General features: G+C 39.7%; 1 protein-coding gene across 1 annotated transcript in view; it reads left to right on the top strand.

The window, feature by feature from the left end:
- SORCS1 (sortilin related VPS10 domain containing receptor 1) overlaps nucleotides 1-10,007 on the top strand; it is a 576,135-nt gene that overhangs the window by 331,697 nt on the left and 234,431 nt on the right. The window lies entirely within an intron of this gene.

Raw genomic sequence — 10,007 nt, 5'->3', positions numbered from 1 at the left:
TGTGTGTGTGTGTGTGTGTGTGTGTGTGTGTGTGTGTGTGTGTGTGTCTCTGTCTTTCTCTGTCTCCCTCCCATTTATGTATGTGTGTGTATCTATATATGCATGGAAACAAAGATTGTAAAAGCAAACTTCAAAATGTTAGTGACAATTATCTCTGCATAGTGATGTTTGAGTGATTTTTCTTATTTCTGAGTACTTTTGAGGTGGCATTTTTCAAACTTTTCTGCAATGAACACATGTTAATTCTTACTCAAACTTGAAAAAAATACTAAATTTTAAAGCAAATAAAATGAATAATTTAAAAGAAACAAAGTTATTATATCATTGGTACATTGATATTTATCAAAAACTGGACACCTGCCAGCTAACTTAAAGCCTACACCCCTATCATTAGCAGCGCTCTTTTCTTCTTCCTTTTACTCTGAATTGAAGGAATTAGATTCAGTACCAGCTGTTTGGGAACTGAGGAGGGGCCGGGTTTGAGAGGCTCCCCAGTGACAAGACTAAGCTGCAGCCTGACACAGTTCACATGTGACCTTCAGAGGAAAACATGATGATCAATGTGGGCTCCAAAGAAGAACCTGCCAGGTTTATAGGCTGGTCCACACAACTGAAATTCTAGAATGTCTAAGAACAGGCAAGTGGCCATCAGTGTTATACAGGCAAGGCTTCATTTGGTGATCAAGATATTTGAGTGAGGGTTCTAGAAAAAACATAAATTGATTTTAGAACAGGGTTTACTTTGAGAATGTGTTCTTAATTTAATAAAATATGTCATCAGAAGAATTATTTAGATTGAAGGTGGAAAGGAGGTTTCTATTATATTAGTAGGAGCCTGTCTGACTGTGGAAAAGTATGGAATTAATGGGTGGAGTATGGGGAATTATTTGAACCTAGAAAACTATTTCATGTTCAGCGGAGAGCTCAGCACACTTCAGTAGTTCCAGAAAGCATTGCTATATTATAGTCAAATGAATTAACTGAGTTGTATTTTCACGACCCTGGATTTCAGGGAATGGTAAATGATATATGGTATATTCTGTCAAGGAAGGTGTGGTCTATCCATGAGTTTGTAGGACCTCATGTATATAACATACATGTCATTTTCATTTAAACGTTACATAGCACTTTCTTCTTTAATTAAACATGGTCACTGTTTTTTAAAAGTTGCTCGGTTACTGGGAAAATTCACTTTTGGGAAGAATTCTCTGAGGGTTTCAGATAAAGAAATCTTCCACTCTGTAGGATGATCATATAATTTATAGTCCAAACCATATATTTCTGAGTGTCAGTAATAATATTTATGATGGTACAGTAGGAGGAAACCAGGACTCTACAGGACAAAATATGACATATATTCACCTCATCTCTGATCCATTCGGAGAAAACCAAACTGCCTGTGAACAGTCTCTCATATGGTCAAAGCAGCTCTTTCAAGATCAGTCAACTTTGTAAATGATGGTATCTTTATGGGCATATCCAACCCATCACAAACGTGAATCTCAATAGGAAAATGCTTTTACATAGTCACAAAACAGAATGGAACTTCTATAATTAGATTGTATGATAGCACCTTGATTAGGTATCATTCTGATTATTAAGGATGCTAACTTCTGAGCAACTGTGGTGACTAGATCCATAAAAGATATTAGCCCAGATACATAAAGATCGTGTGTTTGCAAAGGTCCTATGAAGGCAAAATTTTTGTTCTTTTTGAACCCTTTTTGGGGATCCTTTTTATTCCTTTTGAATCGTGGGGCTGAAAAATGCCACTGAAGTCAAGAGGGCTGGTTTTGTAGATATTTTCTTAAAGTGTGGACTCCCCGTTGGTAGTAACTTGGAGCAGATGAGTGTTTTGTAGGGTTGGCCTAGTAGCCATAGGAATTGAGCTACACAGCAGGATGCATATAAAATAAAAAACATAAAATGAAAATTGTAGATGGTTTTATACCAGCCTGTGTACAATGAAAATTAAACTTGCTGTATGTTTCTGGGACACATTTACCATTCAACCATTCACAAATGGCCTTTTGTTGTTTTGGTCCAAGGCTACCTAAAAAGTCAGTCAGTTTATTTTAAGACCCAAGAGAACAGTAAATATCCCATTTTTTTGCTAGATTGTGTCGTAATTGATATTGGTGGTTCTGTTGTGAACATAAAGGGACAAGAACTGGTTTTGCTCTTAAGAAACTCATTTTTTATAGCATGAGATCCTTAATTAAATGATGGGATTGAAATGCCTAGATATGGGCTCTCTTACTGAATAGTTAATTATACACATTTTAATGAATATTTAATGGATATATTCTTCTATAATTTAATCTGGGCAGTTTATGTATCCTGAAAATCCACAGACTAGAATTTCTTTTTTTTTTTTTAAGTGAATGGTGTTTTTCTTTTTTTTAATTTATTGATTTTATTTTTGGCCGCATTGGGTCTTCATTGCTGCGCACGGGCTTTTCCCCAGTTGCGGCGAGCGGGGGCTACTCTTTGTTGCCGTGCGCAGGCTTCTCATTGCGGTGGCTTCTCTTGTTGCGCAGCACAGGCCCTAGGTGTGCGGGCTTCAGTAGTAGTGGCACGTGGGCTCAGTAGTTGTGGCTTGCGGACTCTAGAGCTCAGGCTCAGTAGTTGTGACGTGCGGGCTTTATTGATCCGTGGCATGTGGGATCTTCCCGGACTGGGGCACAAACCCGTGTCCACTGCATTGACAGGCAGACTCTCAACCACTGCGCCACCAGGGAAGCTCCACAGCATAAACTTTTTTGAGAACAAGCTTGTATGGAAATGTTTGTTTCCTTACCTGTCCTGTCATTAGGTCAGAGCTTTTTTGACCATTTCTATCATTTTTTTCTCACCCCTACTTATGATAAAGAATAAAACCAGTTTTATGGAGGAGCGAAGGTAGAAGAATAAGGAAGAGGAGGCCAACACCGTTGTGAAAAATCTGAGTGTGAACCAGGACTGGGTACTTTGCTTCCATAGATTTATATTTAAAGCCCCCTCCCAAAATTATCTATATTTCTTCAAGAATATCTTACCAATCATCTTGTTATTGAATCTCCATTATTTAACTCCTAGTCCCTGATTGCCTCCCCACTTCTTCCCATCTAGGCAATATTTTTATGAGATATTTGTAAAACAAGATTTATCTCTTTCTTTTTTAGAACTCAACTATCGCATTTTATCAGAACGTACAGTACTAATGTGACATTCTTTGTGAAGTAATAATGGTATCATTGACACAAAGCTTAACATTGCTTTCACACAGATGATCTTATTTGATCCCATAGATGTCTTTACCCCTGATCAGCAGTGTGACCTTAAGCAAATCACCTCATTCCTCAAAGCCTCATTTCCTCTTCTGTCAAATGGACGTAATATCTATCTGAAGTATTTTAACAGTTTAATGAGGTAATATATTTTAAAGGTTTAGTGGAGTGCCTGGTACATAGCAGATGCTCAATACATATAAGCTTTTTTATAGTATCACTACCCTCAATGATGAAACGGAGGCTCAAAAAAAGATTAAGTGAGCTGTGAGATCTTCAAATTGGCATCAGAGACGTGGCAGAAATGAAACCCAAATCCATCTTTGGAGTTAGGCCCCATGGGATACTGTGATTATAGTATATATTTATGGTTTGTTTTTCCTTCTTCTCATGGCATGAGTGGGATTCACTAAACTCACTTTCTTCCTCTTTTCTGAGGAAGTACACACACCCACAACATTGACAAAGGTCAGGTTTAGGATTTGGTCACGGCTCTTCTTGTGGAAAACAAGCATGTGGTTCAGTATCCCCACACTCAGCCCAGCATATCAACCTGTCCACATGCATGCAGAGGACCACAGTAATGGGAACAGAGTCTCAAAGCAAAATGGTGTTTTTTAGTTTGAGATTCTCTAAGTTAACTCGAAAGAGAGGGTTGTGTTCCATAGTCCCAAGAGAAATCGGAAGCAATCTTCCATAAACTTTCTTTCTTGAACAGTCTTCCAAGGAGTGTAACCGATACGTAACCCATATGTTATCATTCCTGGTGTTACTATTCTGTGCCTTACAGGGTTTGGCAAAAAGAGTATTGACTGAATTATCATTATTATTACAGAATAGGTAATAGGTTGGGTCTTCTAAGGCTATTAAGAGAAGTATGAAGGACAGAAATTGTTTGATACACTTCTTGAAAACTCTTTTTTTCCCCCTGAAAATTCAAAAGCTTTGAGTCCTCATAAAAAAAAAAAGTTCAGTAGTAAACTTACAGAATACAGTGCAAAAGTTTCTCTCCAATTTCATTGAATCAATATTCAGGTCACAAGAAGATGATCTCTTAGTATTGAATGACCCTCCTTCGTGTTAATGAACATGGGTGGGTTACTTAACATTAGGTGAGCTTCACTGAGTTTGGGGGAGAGGGTGAGAGTGGGACTTAGGACAAGTGATTGCTCACTGGGTACGTCTTTCTACAGACTCTTTTCTATCCGTGTTTACTTGATTGAACCTTTTTCTTTTTAATAACTTTCCTCTCCTTTTCTCACTGTTGTTCGTACTTCAGTGACTTCCTTTTCATGGGTCATTCTGGGATCCTGTGTAACTTTCCCTAATACTGTCCTCCAAACAGTTGCCCATTGCTAAGCACTTGTTGCTTTCACCCTCAGCTCATCTGGGAAGGGTAAATGCCCACCTCACATTGGGAATAGGCAGCTCTTCCATCCACATGGGTCAGCCAATTATTTACTTGCTCTGATTATATTTTGCTTAATTTGTTTTTTATATTGGAGCCAGAGTTTTGCAGATAGCCTCTTATACTATTTATAGATAGATTTTTGTTTGAATGGAGTGGCTAGATAATTAGAGTGCCCAATTGCTGCTATTGTTATTTTCTTTGTCATTGTCATTATCACTATGGAAATTACTTATGCACCTGTGATATGGGCATCTGGGTCTGAGTTAAGCCTTGAGCAAAGCAAGAGAGATATCCCTAGTATATTACCTCTTCTTGAATGACAAGGAGTAGACAAATGAGCAAACAAATAATAAACAACACATAAAGTAAATACTCTTTGCTCTAGGACCAAAGAAATGGTGGGAAAAAATGTATGCCTTGGGGTGGTGAAGCTGCCTCTTATTAATAACTCCACCCTGACTAAATAGGTAGATAATGGAATTCCAAGAACAACACACCTAGGAAAAGAATCTGGAAGACTAAATGGTAGGACCTCTTCTGGGAGGAATGTTCTGAGTAGACACCTGGAAGGATCAGGAAGCTGTCAAGCAGCGTTTTGTAGAATTACATCATTTAACCCTATTTTGAACCTGGAGCAAGTCAAAGAGAGTGGAGATGCATTTGATGTTTGATGACACTGAGCTTTCAGAAGGACTAATACCCCAAAAAAAGGTAGAAGTGACATATTTGAAATCTATAAATTGCATTTCACGTTCATTTATCACCTCTAGGAAGAGCAAATAAAGTTGTTTCCTTCCCCTGAAGTGGATGATGAACGATTGCTTAGAATTGGGTGGTGGGAGCCGGTGTCACCATTATTGACTTTCTATGGAAAACAGTTCACCTGTAGATGCAGTGAGTGCAGCACACCCTGCAGGACAGGAGTAAACTGGTTCTAATCACTCATGGGCTGATCTGAACAGAGAATAATTACTTTCCCGTTAAGGGCAGACTCTTCCCATTGTCTCTACCCACCCCACTTACTTCCAAGTAGAACAGCAGAGATTTGTTTCAGAGGACTCAGAACCCTCAATGTCACAGGGATCCATGAACTGCATTTAGCAGAAGCAGGGACGAGGAGGACTCATTGCTTTATTCATTCATTTGTTCAATTACAAAGATGTATGGACCTACTGTGGAACAAGCTTTATGCTAGGCAAACAAGCCCTCTTTTTAGAGAGCTCACTTCAGGAATCCTGCAGAGTTTGGAGTCATGCCTTTTATAAAGGTCTTTTAAAGTTCTGTCATTCAGATTGTATTCCAGAATGCAGAGGATTAAACACAGCAAAACACCATTTATTCAGAGTCACATGAAAAGCCAAAAGAAGGGAGCTTCCCTGGTGGAGCAGTGGTTAAGAATCTGCCTATGCAGGGGACATGGGTTCGAGCCCTGGTCTGGGAAGATCCCACATGCCATTTAGCAACTAGGCCCATGTGCCACAACTACTGAGCCTGTGCTCTAGAGCCTGTGGGCCACAACTACTGAGTGTGCATGCCACAACTACTGAAGCCCACACGCCTATAGCCCATGCTCCACAACAAGAGAAGCCACCACAATGAGAAGCCCGTGCACCACAACGAAGAGTAACCCCTGCTCGCCACAGCTAGAGAAAGCCCATGTGCAGCAACGAAGACCCAATACAGCCAAAAATAAATTAATTAATTAAAAAAGGAGAAAAAAGAAAGCCAAAAGAAGATAACCAATGTAAATCAACAAAAACAGGGATCACTGAATATATTTAAGGAATGTAATCTATTATTTTTTGAGGAATATTCACTAATTTGAAGTTTCTATTTTGATAATATTTCCTAGTAGAATACCATCTTGAGAAGATAGAACTTTATTATTATTTTTTTAAAATAAATTTATTTATTTATTTTTGGCTGTGTTGGGTCTTCGTTTCTGCGCGAGGGCTTTCTCCAGTTGCAGCAAGCGGGGGCCACTCTTCATCGCGGTGCGTGGGCCTCTCACTGTCGCGGCCTCTCTTGTTGCGGAGCACAGGCTCCAGACGCGCAGGCTCAGTAGTTGTGGCTCACGGGCCCAGTTTCTCCGCGGCATGTGGGATCCTCCCAGACCAGGGCTCGAACCCATGTCCCCTGCATTGGCAGGCAGATTCTCAACCACTGCGCCACCAAGGAAGCCCATATTGATGGCTTAGAACTTTATTTATAAAGGGCATCATTTTCGTCTAAAGATTGGATCACACTTATTATTTACACTGTATCTTTTTTCTCAAATGGGTTAAACATTTTCTATTTAGGTCTTAAATTCTTTATTTGCTTACTAACATATTTACTTTTCATAAACTACAACATGACAGAACAAACTTTAACTCATTTGAAATATAATTACTAAAAGATTCTAATTTGAAGACTGAAATAATAAGATTCCACTAATCCAGTTAATAGTTCATTAAGCACTTACTATGGTTCAACCACTGAACCAGTTGTAACCTAACTGTGTTGGAGCTTGTGATTAAGCAATTGAAATACATTGTATACAGTGGTGTGTATTAATGTGTGTGTATGCATTTGTGTGTTTACAGTTCAGGTGGAAATGAATATAGGCCATAATATTAAATGAAAAAAAAACAAGCAAAAACTCAATCCATGATATGATATGTAGCTGTGGATAAAGGAGTAGAAGGGGGCACAAACATGGTTTCACTTGTTGATGGGATAGGGTCAATTTATTTTTCTTTGTAAGTTTGTTTATTTATGGCTGCGTTGGGTCTTCATTGCTGCGCACAGGCTTTCTCTAGTTGCGGTGAGCAGGGCGACTCTTCATTGTGGTGCGTGGGCTTCTCATTGCGGTGGCTTCTCTTGTTGTGGAGCACGAGCTCTAAGTGCGTGGGCTTCAGTAGTTGTGGCTTGTGGGCTCAGTAGTTGTGGCGCGCAGGCTCAGAAGTTGTGGCGCACAGGCTTAGTTGCTCCGCAGCATGTGGGATCTTCCCGGACCAGGGGTCATGGCATGTCCCCTGCATTGGCAGGCGGATTCTTAACCACTGTGCCACCAGGGAAGTCCCTATTTTTCTTTTATTTTGAATTCTACTGGCAGTCTTACAGAGTTGTTTTTGCAATAAAAAATGGCTAAACAAAAATGGATCCAGACTGACCTGTTTGTTTTGAGTGGATTGGAGCAGAGATTTGAAAGAGGAACCACTGGAAGGTTTGTCTAATACAGATACATCTGTAAATCTTACAGGGGGGAATATCCTGACATCTTCTATAATTTCCAAAATGTCAAATTCCCAAATAGAAGGTTTTAGGTGAAGACTGTAAAGAAATGGTGAGATTTTGGTCTACATATTTTTAGTACCCAGAAGAAAAGACTGAGGAAGCCAGGAGTTTTATTTACTTAATGTTAAATAACCATATGTTCGAAAATATTTGTATCATTCTACCTCCCCCATCCAATAGTACTTAGATGCAGAATATCTCATACAGTTTGTTGACTCAGAGTATAAATGAGTATCAGAAGTATTTTAAATAAATGATAAATAATCAACTTGATTTGATGATATTCTGTAGGCCCAGGGTTTTTATTTTGATGAAGTAGTCTGCCAGGAGAAGCAGGTGGTGAGATCCGCACTTGTGGGAAGAGAGTAAACATATTCTGGTTTACAGGGAAATAGGAAAGCAGGGGAGTGGGGAAAATCACCTTGCCTGAGATAATAGATGCTTTATAAAATTGAGCCTCTTCATATTATCATAGAAATTACTTGCTGGCAGTAGTGCAAAAGACTGTTATATATTATTGTTAATTGTGGTTGGAGACACAAAGCAATATGATCATTTGATGACTTATTTGTTTTTGGAAAATGACAGCTTTTGTGTGCCAGTAAATATGAAATCCCCTGGAAATATTCTTGGGAATTTAGGAGCCATCTGATCGTCCTTGCTTACTTAGTACATACAGTAGACTTTAATGATGACACGGAAGTTTGTACTCAGCAGATTACCTGATGGTTCTGCATCAGTTATCCGGAAAGGGAACACTGTCTGCTTGGTGACTACAAGACAGAGAGACCTATTACTTTGTCAGAATTTATGGTCGATGGACAGTGGCTTCACCAGAACATGGGAGGGGAGGCAATTAGTCTCCAGTATTGTGTGTGCTCTTCGTCTTGTCCGGAACAGAGCTGACAGCCACAGCATTCCACTCACTCCACTTCATCCGTCCCTTTCTCCTCTTCGAGAAGGGCAGGGTGAAAGAACAGCGAGGAACCTGAAATTCATCCTGGGTAACATAAACACAGTTCAGGCTGAGCGTGTCTGGTGTGAGATCGTTGTGTGCCATTTGCCGTGATCGGACACCACTTTGGAATATGACACTAACTGTCCTGAGGTTTTAATATGATTGCCTCCAAATGCCTGAGAAAGCCCTGTGCGTTTGCCTGGCACTCTGTTCTCTTACGACAGGGCTGTAGTTTTTTTTTTTTTTTTTTTTCTTCCTTTCTCTCTCTCTCTCCTTTTCCTGGAACCGCCACATCCTTAGCTGGTAATCTTTAAACCCTGGGCTGCAGTGATCTCTCTTCATACGGCCACACATTAAGCACATCTTTCATGCTTCTCCAAACCAAACTCAGAAAGTGCCAATGAATAAGCTGTTGGGGAAGAAGTCAGTGGGCAGCATTAAGGCCACCTGACTGGAGGCATAAGGTGTGCACTTTGACTGAGTGAAAGGCAACCTGCAGAGTCGGGAATGAGGTGCTTTATCACATATTCCTAGAGGCGTGAAACAAGAGAGTAAAAAGCTGTTTTCAGAGCAGCTCCTCTGTCTTGCTCCTGTTGTGGATTGTTCACACTGCTATGGCCAAGGTTAACCCTCAAAAGGAGAAAGTCCCAAGCCTCTGGAGCTGTGAATTTTTACATGAGTATAGCATATTCTTTTGTCAATAGGCCAAAGATGGAGAAGGGCATCCAATGACTTTTTCCATGGAACTTACATTCATATCTGCTCAAATTACTCTGGGCATCTTTCTAGATCTATGTGACTACTCTGAAAAAGTTTCCATTCATCCCTTTAACTTTCGTTCATTCATGTCAAATATTTATTGAATATATAATATATGCTGGACCTCATTCTAGCTGCTGGGAAGGCACTTGTGGGGATAAAAATAGAGAAATATCACTATTCTCATGGGTTTGTGTTCTAGAGAGAATATATAGACAATAAAGAAAATAACTAAGTAAACTATTAATATGTTAGCAGGTGGTAAAGGAGCCTTTGGACAATACCCAGAGCAGGCTTTCGAATGCACAGTCTTTGACTCAAGACTCAGAAA

The sequence above is a fragment of the Aethalodelphis obliquidens genome, unplaced genomic scaffold (genome assembly GCF_003676395.1).
Source record: "Aethalodelphis obliquidens isolate GAN/ISIS:26980383/991018 unplaced genomic scaffold, ASM367639v1 scaffold11, whole genome shotgun sequence".
Lineage (NCBI taxonomy): Eukaryota > Metazoa > Chordata > Mammalia > Artiodactyla > Delphinidae > Aethalodelphis > Aethalodelphis obliquidens.
Note: the sequence above shows the minus strand (reverse complement) of the source record. Positions and strands in the feature narration are given on the sequence as shown.